Raw genomic sequence first — 5,905 nt, 5'->3', positions numbered from 1 at the left:
AGTCACTTCTGCCCCACTCCCTACCTCCCAACATCTCCAAGCCCTATCAATCAGTAATCTGTTTTCTATCACTATAATTTTTCATTCACTATAATTTTTATGTGAATGAAATCATGAAGTATGTGACCTTTTGATATTGACTTTTTCACTCAGCATAACTCCCTGAGGTATATCCAAGTTATATCCTGCATCAGTAGTTCATTTATTTTTAGTGCTGAGCAGCATTCTATGGTATGGTGGTACTACCACCTGTTTAACCATTCACCTGTTGAAGGCCATTTCAGTTGTTCCCTGTTTTTTGGCTGTTATAAATAAGAGTGCTTTAAACATTTGTGTACAGGTTTTTGTGTAAATATAAGTTTTCATTGCTCTTGGATAAATGCCTAAGAATGTAATTGTGGGGTCATATAGTAACTGCATGTTTAGTTCTGTAAAAAAATTGCTAGACTCTTTCTTAAATGGCCATACCATTTACATTTCTGCTAGCAATGAACAAGTGATCTAGTTTCTTGTCATCCTCACTAGCATTTGCTGTTACCACTGCTTTTTATTTTAGCTATTCTGAAAAGCTTCTGGTGATATCTCATTGTGATTTTAATTTGCACTTCAACAACATTGAACATCAATGTCTTGTCATGCCACTGGCTCATTATATAATTGGATTGTTTGCTTTTTTATCACTGAGTTTTGAGAGTTCTCTATACGTCCTAGATACGAGCCCTTTGTCAGAGATGTGGTTTGCAAATATTTTTTTTCTGTTTGTAGCTTGTCTTAACAAGCTACATCATCTTAACAAGGCCTTTTGCAGAATAAGTTTTTAATTTTGATGAGGTTCAATTTAATATTTTCCTACATGTCATTATTAAGAACTTGTCACTAAGCACTAGGTCTTAAAGGTTTTCTATGTTTTCTTATAAAGTTTTATAGTTTTAAGTGTTACATTTAAATCTATGACTCATTTTAAATTGATTTTTGTGTAACGTGTGAGCAATTTTTCAAATAAATTGTATTATTCTTCTACTAATAAATTGTATATACTCATGGTAGAAAAATAAGCAAACGCCTGACATTAGGACAAAGAAAATTTAAAATTTTCATAATCCTACCACTTATAGAAAATCATTACATTTAGTATATGTCTTCCCAGCTTTTTTTTTATTCTTTACACACACACACACACACACAACATACATACATATATATATATATATATATGTACACTTAGGTTCCTTCCAATTCCTTTTGAAGATGAGGGAAAATTTCAAAATGAAACTTAAAGTTAGATGAAATTTCATTCTCTTTCTTATTCATCCTTTAATCGGCCAGCTTTACAGATGAGAAAACTAAAGCTTAGACAGAATAGACAGCTTGCCTTCTGAAAAGTCCAGTCAGGATTTGCACTCAGCTCAACCTGACCACCAATCATCTCTTGCTATACTATACTCCACACAAGGCTGAACTACCAAAGGGAAAAAAAAAAAGCCAACAGCTAGGAAAGAGAAAAGCAGAGGCAAAATGATTTGTTCAAGGGTAGTTTGGTGAGCCAAGCTGTAACTAATATGGAGGTAGGCTATACCCTAACAGCCTGGCCTGGAGGTCTAGAAAAGATACCCAGGGAGAAATGAATACTTTAAGCAAAAACAACAAATTAAGCATAGAGGGTCAGAATATTATACAAATACTAAGAAGATAGAACTTAAATGTGGCTGAAGAGTTTTTATTATTAAAATAGATTATTTTCCACAGGAGTCACAACAGAAAAATGAGCAGTGGAAATTTCTAGAATAAAAAAGTTTAAAAAGCAGCTATAAAAGATATTTTGGGAACAATTACGGGAAATTCAAATGTGGACTGGCATCTGATGACAAGTTAATGTTGATTTTCTCAGGTGTGACATGGAGTAGTGTAATAATGTATGCAACTTTCAAACGGGTGGGAGACTGAGGAAGCTCTGATTATGTCTGGAGAGAAAGAGAAAATGTGGCAAAATATTAACCTATGTCGTATGGAGGTAGAAAGAACACCGGTGTTCGTTGTGTCATTGTTTTACTCATTTCAGTTTACTTTCAAAATAAAAGTTACGTGTTCGGGTGGGAAGAATTTCCTGACTCCTTTTTGTAGTAAAACTTGCCTGAGTCATTGTGAGCAGAGAGCCCCCTCTAGGTGACATCGGTCATTCTAATCATTTTGAGTATTCGGGGAGTTTTTTTTTTTTTTTTTAACCCTGGGCATTGGAAGACCTGGCACTTGCAGCAGCACCAGTTTTCTTTTGGGATCATTTAATGCTGTCTGCCTTGTTCTTCCTTTCTTAATTAAGGTATCGTAAGGCAATGGCCACCCACTCCAGTGTTCTTGCCTGGAGAATCCCAGGGACGGGGGAGCCTGGTGGGCTGCCGTCTATCGGGTCGCACAGAGTCGGACACGACTGAAGAGACTTAGCAGCAGTAGCAGAAGCAGCAGGTATAGGACAGTGATTCACAGACAGCCGGCACTCGTTAACCAGAATACTCCTCCCCTCTGGTTCTCCTAAACAGAAAGGTAGCCAATATTGTATTTTTGGCGTCAAATTGAAAGAAAAACGAAACAAAAAAGTACTTTCCCTGACCGGGAATCGAACCCGGGCCGCGGCGGTGAGAGCGCCGAATCCTAACCACTAGACCACCAGGGAACACATAAGAGAGCCCTCTACAGTAAGCTAGACAAACTGTAAAAGAGGTGACGTAAACTGGGTTCCTGAATGCGGTTGCTTGAACCTCCGGTATTCAAACCGCCTCCCTCTTCCACCTGACCGGTCTCTCGGCCGCTGCAAAACCGAAGAAAACATAATGGAGAACCGAAGCAACTGTGAAGTCTAAATATGGCCGCCGTCTCAGAAACAGAAAACAAAACCACCAGCACTAACGGGAAATGTTCTTGGGTATGTTCGCGAAAGGTTGCAAAAACGCGCCTGTCAGAAGTGGGATTCGAACCCACGCCTCCATACGGAGACCAGAATGCCCTAAGGGAAGGTAGACACCTTGAGTCTGGCGCCTTAGACCACTCGGCCATCCTGACACGCTGAAGGGAGGATGTTCCTGAACGGCCTGCTTTCTGCGACAGGCTGATGTGCTGTCCCGCCTTCCTGGGCAGGCTGTCGGCGGATCCACCAGGTCAGGGCGGAGGAGAACCTTGCGCTGGGCGCCTGCGGCTGGATGCGGAGGAGCTCTTGGAGAATGCCGGGTTTGCAGTTCCTGCCGACTGCCTAGGCTCTCAGGTTGGCAGGAAAATCGAGTCAAGAAGCAAGGACAATCCCGCTAGAAAACCAGAGGGTTTAGTGACCATCCGACCCAGCAAAGGAAGGAAACTACAGTAGCAAAAGCAAAAAGAAAGTGCCAGGTGTCTGCCCACCGGGCGACCCGCTACTGCCAGATCCCGGGCTCCCGCCACAAGTGCCTGGCCCTAGCTGGGGAAAACTGGCTAGTTGAGTGAATACAAGGAAATCATATGGAAATAGCTTGCCACAGAGGAAGCAACAGTGATTGCTGCTGTTGTTTCAAAATTATTAGGGCTTCTGCCTTATTGTCTTTGGCATACCCATCCTTTTAAGACCCACACCTCTTCCTCTGCCAAGTCACCCAGTCCTGGCTAGAGATAATGGGGGGCTATCAGTGTTAAAGAAAAACATTGCTCATTCATGACACCCCTTAAAGCACTGTAAGGAAGACTTTATTAAATGGGTGGTGTGGGGGATGGGAATCAAGATATGTATGGTTTATTACTGCACCAGGGTCTTGCAGTGGGAGAGGTGAGATTGGATTTAACTCTGAGTACAAGTGAGACTGGAAATTTATAGCCAAAGACAGAGGTAGGGTGCATTCAGTGGATGAAAAATTACTAAGGGCGCGGGGCCGGGGGAGCGGGGAGGATTCTGTCCGAAAGGATATCTAACAGGGCTCTTGCTGAAGGTGGACCAGGATATTAGATATCGCCTGGTAAAGGACCAGGAACCCCATTATATATTCAGAGTGATAATGTATCAAGGATGGGGCATTCTGGTTAAACATACTTAGCAGGATTTTTGCTAAAATTGAACGTTATAGAGACAAGCATGAAAGTCCAAAGTCAGGCCTCGTTGAAAAAGATTTCGGGGTAGGGGGGGCAGTTTTAACAAAAGAGTGCAAAGATAGCAAGTGTGCTTTAGCATCAACCGGAAAGTCCTGCTTCTTGTGCTCCAGACCACATGCATTCAATCATTCATTCGTTCATTTATTCACTGAGTCTTAATCGATACGTTTTTGTTGTTCAGTTGATTAGTCTTGTCCCACTCTTTGTGGCCCCGTGGACTGCAGCACGGCCAGGCTTCCTCCCTGTCCTTCACTATCTCCTGCAGCTTGGTCGAACTCGTGTACATTGAGTTGGTAATGCCATCCAACCATCTTGTCCTCTGTCACCCCCCTTTTCCTCCTGCCTTCAATATTTCCTAGCATCTGGGTCTTTTCTAATAAGTCAGTTCTTTGCATCAGGTGGCCAAAGTATTGGAGCTTCAGCTTCAGCATCAGTCCTTCCAGTGAATATTCAGGATTGACTTCCTTTAGGTTTGATCTCCTTGCAGTCAAGGGGCTCTCAAGAGTCTTCTCCAACATCACGGTTCAGAAGCATGAATTCTTCTGCACTTAGCTTTCCTTATGGTCCAACCCTCACATCCATACATGACTACTGGAAAAACCATAGCTTTGACTAGACAATCCTTTGTTGGAAATTGATACAACAGTGAACAAGGAGGAGGGCTGTACCCTGGCAAACTGACTGCTAGTGAAGGGGATAGTCAGCCCAAAGGAACGTACAGGCTGTGAGGACAAAACAAAAACAGCAATGACATGGTGGAGGTCTATTTTTAGACTGTGATTGGCAAGTAAGATCTCACTGCCTTTTTCTAAAAATAATTTTCAAAAAGTAAAACACATGATTCCCATGCAAGTATATAAGTGATGCACGTATCAAGATTTTACTCAACTCATTAATGAGGGTCCCTGTACGATGTTATAACCAATTCAAAGGAGATTTTGAAGGGTTTTTTCTTTTTTTTTTTTAAATAGACAAGGGGATTTGAAAAGAGATTGCTAACAGATGTGCGATGGGTTAATTTATCAAGGGTATGATACTTAAGGTATGGTTTCTACCTTGGGGTTGTTTTTTTTTTAATAGACAAGGGGATTTGAAAAGAGATTGCTAACAGATGTGAGATGGGTTAATTTATCAAGAGTATGATATTTAAGGTATGGTTTCTACCAGAAATAAATCAGGTGCCTCTCTTCACCCGTATTGTGCACCTTGTATTGTGATACATAGGAATCTTTTGGCCTTGCTCCCACACAGAAGCCCTTTGCATCACTGTCGATTTTCTACAGGTTAATTTCTACCCAGACAGAACTCTAAAATAGTCAAAAGAAGCCAGGCAAAGGTGCAAATGGAATCAGATACTCCCCCAAAGAAGTGCTAGACAATGTCAAGTACTCCACTGTAAGGATACCTTGTGTCCAAGAGAATCAAACCGAACAGCAGTGAAAGCTGTAAGAACACATTTTATCCAAGAACTATTGTAGTAGGAGAAAAGAGACCTTATATAATAGCTGCTGCCAAGTCGCTTCAGTCGTGTCCAACTGTGCGACCTCATAGACGGCAGCCCATGAGGCTCCGCCGTCCCTGGGATTCTCCAGGCAAGAACACTGGAGTGGGTTGCCATTTCCTTCTCCAATGCATGAAAGTGAAAAGTGAAAGTGAAGTCACTCAGTCGTGTCCGACTCCTAGCGACCCCATGGACTGCAGCCTACCAGGCTCCTCTGTCCATGGGATTTTCCAGGCAAGAGTACTGGAGTGGGGAGCCATTGCCTTCTGCGAATAGAACTGGGCTCAGTTCCAAATACAG

General features: G+C 42.1%; 2 non-coding genes across 2 annotated transcripts; both read right to left on the bottom strand.

Moving 5' to 3' along the window:
- Positions 1 to 2,596: 2,596 nt before the first annotated feature.
- TRNAE-CUC (transfer RNA glutamic acid (anticodon CUC)) lies at positions 2,597 to 2,668 on the bottom strand. Its single transcript has one exon. It is a non-coding gene; the product is annotated as a tRNA-Glu (tRNA).
- Positions 2,669 to 2,948: 280 nt separating this feature from the next.
- Positions 2,949 to 3,054, bottom strand: TRNAL-CAA (transfer RNA leucine (anticodon CAA)). The gene is made up of 2 exons: positions 3,017 to 3,054; positions 2,949 to 2,994 (listed from the first exon to the last, which is right to left on the bottom strand). It is a non-coding gene; the product is annotated as a tRNA-Leu (tRNA).
- Between the last annotated feature and the right edge of the window lie 2,851 nt (positions 3,055 to 5,905).

This window comes from Bos grunniens, chromosome 7, assembly GCF_055505025.1.
Source record: "Bos grunniens cultivar Pamir isolate PY7600 chromosome 7, Bosgru_T2T1.0, whole genome shotgun sequence".
Lineage (NCBI taxonomy): Eukaryota > Metazoa > Chordata > Mammalia > Artiodactyla > Bovidae > Bos > Bos grunniens.
The sequence above is the reverse complement of the archived record's forward strand: the minus strand, read 5'-3'. Positions and strand labels throughout refer to the sequence as shown.